Consider the following 12034-nt stretch of genomic DNA (forward strand, 5'->3'; position numbering starts at 1 on the left):
CCGTTGTGGACTTTCTAAGAAACTGTTGTATTCTTTTATGAAACTGCTGGACTCTTCCAGAGTGGCGGTACCATTTTACCTTTCCCATCAGCAGTGTGTGGTGTTGTTTAATCTCTTAGTCGTGTTCGACTTTTGCGACCGCAGGGATTGCAGCCTGCCAGGTTTCTCAATCTGTGGGATTTCCCAGGCAAGATGACTGGAGTGGGTTGCCATTTCCTTCTGCAGGGATCTTCCTGACCTAGGGATCAACCCGCATCTCCTGCATTACAGGCGGATTCTTTACCTCTGAGCCACTGGGGAAGATATATGACAGTTTCAATTTCTCCACATTTTTGACAACAGTTGTGTTTGTATTTTCAATTAGTATTTTCCACTGTATTTTCAGTTTTATTCTAGTGGGAGTGAGGTAATGTCTCGTTGTGGTTTTAATTCGCATTTTCTTAGTAACTAACGATGTTGAGAATCTTTTCATGTGTATATAGTCTATTCATATATCTTTGGTCAGAAGTTTATTCAGATCTTTTGCTCATTAAAAAAAATTGAAGTATAGTTGAATTACAATACAATGTTGTATTAAACAACAGCAAAGTGATTCAGTTATATATATATATTTCAGATAATTTTCCCTCGTAGGTTATTAAAAGATATTGAATATAATTCCCTGTGCTATCTTGTTGCTTACCTATTTTATGTATAGTAGCTTGTATCTGTTTATCCTATACTCCTAATTTCTCTCCCCTCTCCCTGCTTTGGTAACCGTGTTTGTTTTCTATGTCTATGAGTCTATTTCTGTTTTGTATATAGATTCGTTATTATTTTTGAGTCCACATATAAGTTATATTGTATAATATTTGTCTTCCTCTGGTTTCACTGACTGTAATATCACTGAGTGTAATATTCTCTAGGCCCATCTATGCTGCTGCAAATGGCAATATTTCATTCTTTTTTATGGCTGAGTAATATTCCATTATATATGTATATTACATCTTTGTAAGCCAATTGTCTGTTGATGGGCACTTGGGTTGTTCCCATATCTTGCTTTTTTCCCATTAAAAAAAACCTTTATCTTCTTATTAATGAATTTGTAAGTATTTTATGTATCCTAGATACAAATTCCTTATCATGTATGTAATTTGTGACTATCTTCTCCCATTCTGTGGCTTATCGTTTGGTTTTCTTGATGGTATCTTGAAATGCAGAAATTTTAAGTTTTGATGAAGTCCAATTTACTGATATCTTAGTTTTCTTTTTCTGTGATCCTCTGACTGTATGTTGTCCAGTTATGATTCTAACCTGTTTTGAAGAACCTTTGGGTACTGGGATGTTGGGTCTGTTACCTTTGTAATGTTTTTCATTGGACCAAGCTTATTTTCAATGCATGCATTCCGGGACTACAGAATAAATGCTCTTCATTGAATTTATTCTGTTTTGGGAGGTTCATCTCAAATATGTTTACCTTCTTTCAGAATCAGTTAACATCTGCTGCAGATTCTGTTGTCAGCTTGAGCTGACATCAGTATTTTTGGTGTGAGGTTTTATTATGTGATGCTGATTTGTTTATGAACATTACCATTTGAGTATAAAAATTATTTTCATCTCATAATTGTCCTGTTCAGGCTTATGTGTTCTTCAGAAAACCACCATTTATAAATTATTTTCAAAACATCTAAGATTAATTGCCAGATAGTTTTTACGGTTAGAAGAAGTAAAGAATACTTTTAAGATAGGTTTTTGATCAGATGCAAATGAATGGCATTTATGTCTGGGGTGGGAGGTTATTGTGCCTGGCTGTAAAAGGGCTAGCTTCAGTTCTGTAAGAAAGAATAAAACCAGCTGTGCATTCCACAGCTTCTGTTTTGTTTCATGAATACAGTTAAGTCAGAGCCACGAGTTCTTTTGCTTTAAATTAGGGTTTCTGAGCATTAGCAGTGTTGCCATTTTGGACCGAGCAGTTCCCTGTTGTGTGGGGCTGTCCCGTGCGTTGTATTCCTGGCCTCTGCCCACTAGGGGCCAGTAGCGTCCCCCTAGTTGTGACAGCCAAAAATGTCTCCAGGTGTTGACACGATCATCTCCCAGTAAAGAATCACTGCTTTAGATGTGTATCTCAAACTCTGAGAAGAGGAATGGAATTCAGAGAAGTCCCCTCCTTTCCCCAAATATAAGTAGGAATTATCTGTCAGCTGTGCCACTGGCATTGATAAAGTGGTCTTTGCAAGAAGCCCATGAAACTTAGAGGCTGGTGGTTCTTCCTTGGTCCTCCTAAGGCACTTCCCCATAATCTCTCTCCCCTACCTGCCAGCTTCTTTATGTTCTTTTGTGCATATTGCTCTTCCATGGGCAAGCAGAGACACCCCCACCCCTAGGTTTTTTTTTTTTTTGAACTTTTAAATTTTATATTGGGGTGTAGCTGATAAATGATGTTGTGATGGTTTCAGTTGGACAGCAAAAGAGTCTCAGCCATACATATGTATCCATTCTCCCCCAAGCTGCTGTCCCATCCAGGCTGCAGCATAACATTGGGCAGAGTTCCCTGTGCTATAGAATAGGTCCTTGTTGGTTATCCATTTTAAATATAGCAGTGTGGACTTGTTCATCCCAAACTCGCTAACTGTCCCAGTTATTTTAACCTGAAGATGTGGTAACCGTTTCCAGATGGGTATTGGAAGAAAGTGAACTTAAGGAAAAGGAGGAGGACTGAGTTGGGTTTCCTCTGCTTCCACTTTTAAAACTTCCGCTGTGATACAGAAAGCCCTAAAGCATATGGAAATGGAACTTTAGAGAGTGACCAGAGAGGAATGTGTGAGGAAGAGGTAATTAAGTGTTGTGAGCAAACCAGAATCGCGGCACTCTTGTTAAAGCAGGCATATATTGCTTCAACTCAGCCCAGTTCCTCTTCTCAGTCACTTACTGCTGCTCCACTGATGGAGCTGTCATCTACACGCAGACGGATGTTGCATTTATCTGCACCAGGAGGCTGCAGGATGATTACTCAGAGAATCACAGATAAGAATTTCCCGACATTTGTCTCTGTAAAGTCCCAGCCCTAACCTTGCAGTTTTAACCTTTAAATGGCACACAGGCTCCAAAAGCCCTCTCCACTGCAGCAGTGTGAGCTACTCCTAGTGATTGGGGAATCATCTGGTGGTTAATGACGGCTACAGAGTTTTTGACAGAGCAGCACCCACCTTATACAACGTTTTCCTGAAATTGTGGTTATGAAATGGTCGCTGGTGGCAACGGCACGGAGCCATTATGATTTTTGAAGATTTCTGGCTTTCCTTCTCGCTGATTAATGAAAACCCTGGCTGTCATACATGTTCCCGAATCACACTTTGCTCAATTCTTCTCTGTCATAATGGCTGCTCTCCCCTTCAGCTGACGTCAGACTCCGCTGCCTCCCGTAATTTTCCTAATTGCTTTCTCTTCTGTCTCAGTCTGCACAGTAACAGTGGAAAAGAAAAATTCAAGAAGGCTGGCTTTGGGGAGGGAGGGGCCCGGGCGGCTTAAGGGAGGTGGTTACTTCCCAACTAATGTTTCTTACCCACTCTCCTCAGTGTGGCGTAACTTGGCCTCTTAGAGTCAGGAGTCCTCTCGTGTGCAGGAGCTGAGCCGAGGAGGAGGACTTGGATTTGACTGAGGGCCTGCTCTGTGCCCGGTGCCCGCCTGGGCTTCTTGTGCATCGTTTTATTTAATCTTTTAACACTCCCTTTGAGGAGTGTTTCTGTCTCCTGTTGCAGGCGAGGAGCTGACACACAGAGAGGTTAATTTGTCGTTCTCACCCAGGGCTGGCATTCAGATACAGGTCCCTCTGACCCTAGGTCTGTGCTGTCTTCTTTTCCTGGCCTTTTCAGGTTAGTAGTACTGTCATCTAAAAGGGAAAGGGAAGCAACTGTGGGTCCCCAGAGTAGTGTGTACCATGAAAGGCACTGGTGTTGGGGGTGGAGATTACAGTCCTCAGCTGCAAAGGCAGTTTCAGGTCCGTGAGGAAGAATAAAACTAACTGTATTCTCAGAAGAGTACTGCTTTCTGGAAGGATCATCTTGGCTTGAAATGGTAGCTACCACTTCCCTCAAGGCGTAGAAAATATGATTTAACTACTGGACGACTCTTCGCAAAGAATATCATGATTAATTAAGTGCCCGTTAATTCTGCTGGTATTAAAAGTGTCTTTAATTGTCCGACTGAAGGAGACAGGAATAATCTTAAGAGAGTGTCAGTTGCTTGAGTGCACTGATTTGGTCTCTTTTGGCTGGAGTAGATAGAGGAAAAGGAGTAAGGTAGAGGTTATGTTTATATGTATGTGTGTTTGAAATTGGATATTTGTACTGCTTGAGAAATTTGCCTTGAATCTGCAGTCTGCTTCTTAGTTCACAATAAAGAGAATATTAACCTTTTATTGATTCTAAACCACAGAAAGCTACTTGCCTCCTTTCTTTCATGTTTCCTTTTCAAATTTATACTTTTTTCTGAGGGAAGGAACATCAGAAAAGATGGGAAGTAGTACACAGAGGGGCAAGATAGAAGAAGGAGTCTTTGAGTTGCTGGCCTAAAACTTCTTTGGCTTACAGTTGTCTTCAACTCTTGAACCTCTTCACTGACTTCCCGTGTGGGAGGGACTGTAGGGGAAATAAATTCCCCCCCAAAGTGAGAAATAAGTAGGAGCTTCTGGAGAAATGATGGCTGCATAAGTTTCTCAACCAGGGAGGGAGATTTATACTGTGCTTAAAGCTGGGGGAAACGTTTATACCTGCTACTGGAACCGATTTGACGTTTAACTTCTCATCTAAAAGTATTATGAATTAACTGTTTGAAGCTGTGAAACCATTTGTAGTAACAGACCCAGCAATTAATCACCTAGTATTTGTCTCTTAAAAAATGATGTGTTACAGCTCCTCCGGGTGGCTGCCGGCAGTGTGCGTGAGACAGGCCACCATCTCCAGGAGGAGGGAGAAGCTGCTCTTAATTGCGTTTGTGCATCATTTTGACTCCATCAAAATCCAGTTGAGTGCAGGGCTTCCCAGGGAGCAGGGCTTCCCAGCTGGCGCTCGTGGTAAAGAACCCTCCTGACAATGAAGGAGGTGTTAAGAGACACGGGTTTGATCCCTAGGTTGGGATGATCCCCTGGACGAGGGCATGGTAACTCAATCTAGTGTTCTTGCCTGGAGAATCCCTTGGACGGAGGAGCCTGGGGGGCTACAGTCCATGGGGTCACAAAGAGTCAGACACAACTGAAGCAACCTAGCGTGCATGTAGGGCAAAGAAGAGAGACCATGGCAGGTTTTTCTAGGAAGTCTGTCTGGCAAAAAACTCCCACAAGATCACTGTGACTCATTTTTGACATATAAATACCCAAACCTGTAGACAGTTTTCTGATGGGTTAGTTGTACCTCTCATGTCTTTGGGTATCCTCATTCTGGCTATTGTTTTTGGTTTTCATGAAAAGGCAGAGGATACTTAGGCCCACAGTTGATTTTAGCTTGTGGCTGTTAGACACCTGAATGTGACTTAGCTCAGATGCTAAATATTGTGGTGTGTAATGGCCACAGTGAAGTAGGAGAGATGCTGGTGACCTGGATTCTGTTCTAGGTTCTGCTCCTATTAGGCAGGTGGCTTTTCTTTTTTTTTTCTGGTTGTCAGTTTTCTTATCTGGAAATGAGTGAATTATACTGACCATTTCCATAAACTCTTAGTGCATTTGAGTGGTTTTTGCTTTAATTTGGAAAAGAATAAACTCATTAAACACTTGAAACCAAATATAAAAGATGAAGGAGAAAAGCTATGCTTAGTGTAGACATTTACATTTTTTAAATTAAACTCTGCATTATGATATTTATTGATGATAAGAACTAGAATGAGCCAGTCTTCACTTTTCTCTCTCTAATTCTAATATGGCACAGATGTGATAATAAAGCCCATATGCAGCCTTGCTGAAAGTATCAGATTAGACATAAAATGTTGAAAAAAAATCTGATAAGTAAATTGAGCCATCAAGTTGTTTTAGGCAGCACAAAGAATGAAAACAAAACAAAAAAACCCACTCAGCTCCTAAATCTTTGAAAGGTGAAATTCATTTTTCCAACTTATTGGTGCTGCTGCTGCTGCTAAGTTGCTTCAGTCGTGTCCGACTCTGTACGACCCCAAAGAGAGCAGCCCACCAGGCTCCGCCGTCCCTGGGACTCTCCAGGCAAGAACACTGGAGTGGGTTGCCATTTCCTTCTCCAATGCATGAAAGTGAAAAGTGAAAGTGAGGTCGCTTGGTCATGTCCGACTCTTCACGACCCCAAGGACTGTAGCCTACCGGGCTCCTCCGCGCGTGGGATTTTCCAGGCAAGAGTACTGGAGTGGGGTGCCATTGCCTTCTCCAAGGTAGAGAAAAGAGAAAGAAGTAACTTCTTTCTACATGTTAAGTAAATACCTTCCTGTTTGAAAATCAGTGACAATATGTAATTGGAATTTTAGGGGCACTGAGTAACACATTGTCCTCTTGTGTTCTAGACATTTATTAACAAAATGGACCATCCTTAAATGGACCCAGATATTCTGTATTGCAGTTTGTGAAGTATATGACATCCTCATTGATTTAATTTTTTCATGTTAGTTGAAGACACTGATTGGAAAAAAAATGTAATCCACATTGTATTCCAGTGTCTGACACTGCAACCAATCTAGGAAATATCAAGAACCGGCTGTAGCGGTACTGGTAGGAATACTGGTCCCCGGCGCCTTCTGCTTCCCCTTAACAACAGTAAGTTCATCACTGTACTCCTTTAGCTTCCCCAGTTTAAAAAAACAAGTCAGTTCATTATTTTTAAAAATTATCCATGAATGAAGACTGATTGCATATGGTGGCTTGTCTTACCCTTAAAAAAAATCAGTTTATACTTTTTTTTGCTGCACCCCTTGGTTCAGTTTGTGTTCTTCCATATGTGCTTTTATTGGCATATTGCTACACCACCTGCTTGAAGTTTGAAATGTTAGTTTTGGATGCAACATTGACTTTGATCTAAGAGTTCTTTTTTTTTTTTCTGCAAGACATTTATATGAAAGCAGAATCTTTGATTTTAGTAACTTATGTGTTCTTCCTGCTGCTTATATCTTAACTGTGCTTGTCATAATGTCTGTTATGGGACCACTGTGGCATTATTGATAATTAATAAAAGATTATAACTTGAGATAGAAATTAAGCGGAAAGAACTACTGATTTCTTAAAGAGACAAGGTAAACTCTGATTTTCAAATAGTGGCACAGACCTTCTGTTAATGTGAGAATAACAATTCTAGTTTTGGTGAAAAATTTAGAAAGTTTCAAAATGTGCCTTATGGCAAAGGTAAATTCCTAAATTTATTTGAAATTTAATTTTTCATAATTAAAAAGTTTTGTTTTCAGCAGGCTGGTTCTTAATAACCACGTGATGAAGTTTACTAATGAAAGAATGCATGTTCGCACATACATGCTTTATATATGTTATTCCTAGCAGTTTGGGAACTAAGTAATCTGTACATATCTTTGTTGAGCAGAAACTATGGCAGTGTCCCAAATATATATAATCCTACGTCTGGAATTTTAAATTTAACTTCTAGTTTTCTGTGTCCTGCTAATTGTGAGTTTGAGGAATATTTTTTAAAATTTATTTTGTTCAAGTATAGATGATTTATGATGTTAATTTCTGCTGTACAGCAGCATCATTCAGTTATACATATATCAGTTCAGTTCAGTTGCTCAGTCGTGTCCGACTCTTTGTGACTTCATGAGCTGCAGCACGCCAGGCCTCCCTGTCCATCACCAACTCCCGGAGCTTGCTCAAACTCATGTCTGTCCAGTCGGTGATGCCATCCAGCCATCTCATCCTTTGTCGTCCCCTTCTCCTCCTGCCCCCAGTCCCTCTCAGCATCAGAGTCTTTTTCCAATGAGTCAACTCTTTGCATGAGGTGGCCAAAGTATGCATGAGTTTCAGTTTTAGCATCATTTCTTCCAAAGAACACCCAGGACTGATCTCCTTTAGAATGGACTTGTTGGATCTCCTTGCAGTCTGAGGGACTCTCAAGATATATATATATATATATATATATATATATATATATTATTTTTCATAATCTTTTCCATTATGGTTTATCAGAGAATATGGAATATAGTTCCCTGTGCTACGAGTAGAACCTTATTTATCCATCCTATATATAATAGTTTGCATCTGCTAATCCTAAACTCCCAGTCCCTCTCTTTCCCACCCCCCCCATTTGTATCATATTTTAGAATCTGCACATGAGTGATATTATATGGTATTGGTCTTTTTTCATGAATTATTTAGTATGATCATTTCTAGTCCCTCCATATTACTGAAAATGGCATCATTTCATTTTTTTTAATGCTAGAGTTCCATTGTATTATGCACCACATCTTCTTAATCCATTCGTCTGTTGACGGACATTTAGATTGTTTCCATGTCTTGGTTGTTGAGAATAGTGCGGCTATGAGCATAGGAGTGCATGTATCTTTTCAAATTATAGTTTTGTCTGGGTAGATATCTAAGAGTGGGACTGCTGAATCCTATGGTAATTCTATTTTTATTTTCTGAGGAACTCCATACTGTTTTCCATAGTAGCTGCACCAACTTATATTCCTCCCAACAGTGGAGGGTTCCTTCTTCTCCATACCCTCTATAGCATTTGTAACATACAGCCTTTTTAATGGTGGTCATTGTAGTTTTGATTTGCATTTTTCTTAATAATTAATGATGTTGAGCATCTTTTTATGTTTGCAATCTGTGTGTCTTCTTTGGGGAAGTATCTGTTTAGGTCCTGCGCCCATTGTTTGATTGGGTTGTTTTTTTGTTATTGGTTTATATGAACTGTTTGTATATTTTGGAAATCAAGCCCTTGTCAGTTGCATAATTTGTAAATATTTTCTCTAAGTCCATAGGCTGTCTTTTAGTTTTATTTATGGTTTCCATTGCTGTACAAAAGCTTGTAAGTTTGATTAGGTCCTATTTGTTTATTTTTGCTTTTATTTCTATTGCCTTGGTAGACTGATCAAAGAAATGCAAAAAAAGCAAAATGGCTGTCTGAGGAGGGCTTACAAATAGCTGTGAATAGAAGAGAAGCAAGAAGCAAAGGAGAAAAGGAAAGATATACCCATTTGAATGCAAAGTTCCAGAGACTGGCAAGGAGAGATAAGAAAGCCTTCTTCAGTGATCAGTGCAAGAAATAGAGGAAAACTATATAATGGGAAAGACTAGAGATCTCTTCAAGAAAATTAGGGATACCAAGGCAACATTTCATGCAAGGATGGGCTCAATAAAGGACAGAAATGGTATGGACCTAACAGAAGCAGAAGATATTAAGAAGAGGTGGCAAGAATACACAGAAGAAGTGTGCAAAAAAGATCTTCATGACCCAGATAATCACGATGGTGTGGTCACTGACCTAGAGCCAGACATCCTGGAATGTGAAGTTAAGTGGGCCTTATGAAGCATCACTGTGAACAAAGATAGTGGAGGTGATGGAATTCCAGCTGAGCTATTTCAAATCCTAAAAGATGATGCTGTGAAAGTGCTGCATGCAAAATGTCAGCAAATTTGGAAAACTCAGCAGTGGCCACAGGACTGGAAAAGGTCAGTTTTCATTCCAATCCCAAAGAAAGGCAATGCCAAAAAATGCTCAAACCACCGCACAATTGCACTCATCTCACATGCTAGTAAAGTAATGCTCAAAAGTCTCCAAGTCAGGCTTCAGCAATACATGAACCGTGAACTTCCAGATGTTCAAGCTGGTTGTAGAAAAGGCAGAGGAACCAGAGATCAAGTTGCCAACATCTTCTGGATCATTGAAAGAGCAAGAGAGTTCCAGAAAAACATCTATTTCTGCTTTATTGACTATGCCAAAGCCTTTGATTGTGTGGATCACAATAAACTGGAAAATTCTGGAAGAGATGGGAATACCAGACCACCTAACCTGCGTCTTGAGAAATCTGTATGCAGGTCAGGAAGCAACAGTTAGAACTGGACATGGAACAACAGACTGGTTCCAAATAGGAAAAGGAGTATGTCAAGGCTGTATATTGTCACCCTACTTATTTAACTTATGTACAGAGTACATCATGAGAAATGCTAGGCTGGATAAAGCACAAGCTGGAGTCAAGATTGCTGGGAGAAATATCAATAACCTCAGATATGCAGATGACACCACCCTTATGGCAGAAAGCGAAGATGAACTAAAGAGCCTCTTGATGAAAGTGAAAGAGGAGAGTGAAAAAGTTGGCTTAAAGCTCAACATTTAGAAAACTATGATCATGACATCCAGTCCCATCACTTCATGGCAAATAGATGGAGAAACAATGGAAACAGTGTCAGACTTTTTTTGAGGGGGCTCCATAATCACTGCAGATGGTGACTGCAGCCATGAAATTAAAAGACGCTTACTCCTTGGAAGGAAAGTTATGACCAACTTAGACAGCATATTAAAAAGCAGAGACATTACTTTGCCAACAAAAGTCCGTCTAGTCAAGGCTATGGTTTTTCCAGTGGTCATGTATGGATGTGAGAGTTGAACTATAAAGAAAGCTGAGTGCCAAAGAATTGACGCTTTTGAACTGTGGTGTTGGAGAAGACTCTTGAGAATTCCTTGGACTGCAGCGAGATCCAACCAGTCTATCCAAGAAAATCAGTCCTGAATGTTCATTGATAAGAATGATGTTGAAACTGAAACTGCAATACTTTGGCCACCTATTTCAAAGAGCTGACTCATTGGTAAAGACCCTTATGCTAGGAAAGGTTGAAGGCGAGAGGAGAAGGGGATGACAGAGGATGAGATGGTTGGATGGCATCACTGACTCAATGGGCATGGGTTTGGGTAAACTCCGGGAGGTGATGGACAGGGAGGCCTGGCATGCTGCAGTCCATGGGGTTGCAAAGAGTCGGACACGACTGAGCGACTGAACTGAACTGAGGCTGATCTAAGAAAACATTGTTATGGTTTATGTCAGAGAGTGTTTTGCTTGTGTTCTCTTCTATGAGTTTTATGGTGTCTTATATTTGCAGCTGTAAGTCATTGAGTTTATTTTTGTGAATGGTGTGTGGGTGTGTTTTAACTTCATTGATTTGCATGTGACTGTCCAGCTTTCCTAGTACCACTTGCTGAAGAGACTGTCTTTTCTCCATTGTACATTCTTGCCATCTGTCAAAGATTAATTAACCTTAGTTGTGTGGATTTATTTCTGGGCTCTTTATTCTGTTCCATTGATCCATATGCCTATTTTTATGCCAGTGCCTTTCCCTTTGGGTTACTGTAGCTTTGTAATACTGTCTGAAGTCTAGGAGGGTTATGCCTCCTGCTTTGTTCTTTCCTTGAGGAATATTTTATATCTTCATCTTGTTGTTTTAATCACTAAGTCATATCCGATTCTTTTTGCAACTCCATGGACTATATAGCCTGCCAGGCTCCTCTGTTCTTGAAATTTTCCAGGCGTGAATACTAGACTGGGTTGCCATTTCTTTCTCCAGGGGATTTTCCTGACCCAGAGATCAAACCTCCATCTCCTGCGTTTCATGCAGATTCTTTACCACTGAGGCACCTGGAGGCTCATATGTGTGTTCATCTTAGTATGTATTAAAAAGGAGTTTGTGGCCATTTTGCCGTATATTCTTATAATAACCCAGTTAGTGGCGTGTCAGTTTAGATCTCTAAGTTCATTTCCTACATCTGTGTAGAATGAAGATTGTGGATTTGGGTATGAGAGATGGGAGTTTGAGTTAGAACAATTTCTGGTGTCTCTTCCGGTTCTAAATATCACATGACTTTATAGAAGCAGAATGCTCCAGTGGTCCCATGACCACAGCTGTATTTGTTCATCATTGACTTGGCTTTTACTCGAAGAATTTTGAAAGTTATACCCTTACTATACATGGATTTCTGAAAGATTTGGTTCTCTCCTAAATCATTTAATATTCTTGGCTCTTTTATATTAACATTTGCCAAAAGTATCTTTGTCAACAAGAATTTGAAATGGCTTTCAAAGAATGTAACAAGGCTGAATATAAATG

The 12034-nt window shown here is 40.0% G+C and overlaps 1 protein-coding gene across 3 annotated transcripts in view; it reads left to right on the top strand.

Annotated features, from left to right (window-relative positions):
- The window catches only part of AAGAB (alpha and gamma adaptin binding protein), a 71218-nt gene that overhangs the window by 8146 nt on the left and 51038 nt on the right, over positions 1 to 12034 (top strand). The window lies entirely within an intron of this gene.

The sequence above is a fragment of the Capricornis sumatraensis genome, chromosome 2 (genome assembly GCF_032405125.1).
Source record: "Capricornis sumatraensis isolate serow.1 chromosome 2, serow.2, whole genome shotgun sequence".
Taxonomy (NCBI): Eukaryota; Metazoa; Chordata; class Mammalia; order Artiodactyla; family Bovidae; genus Capricornis; species Capricornis sumatraensis.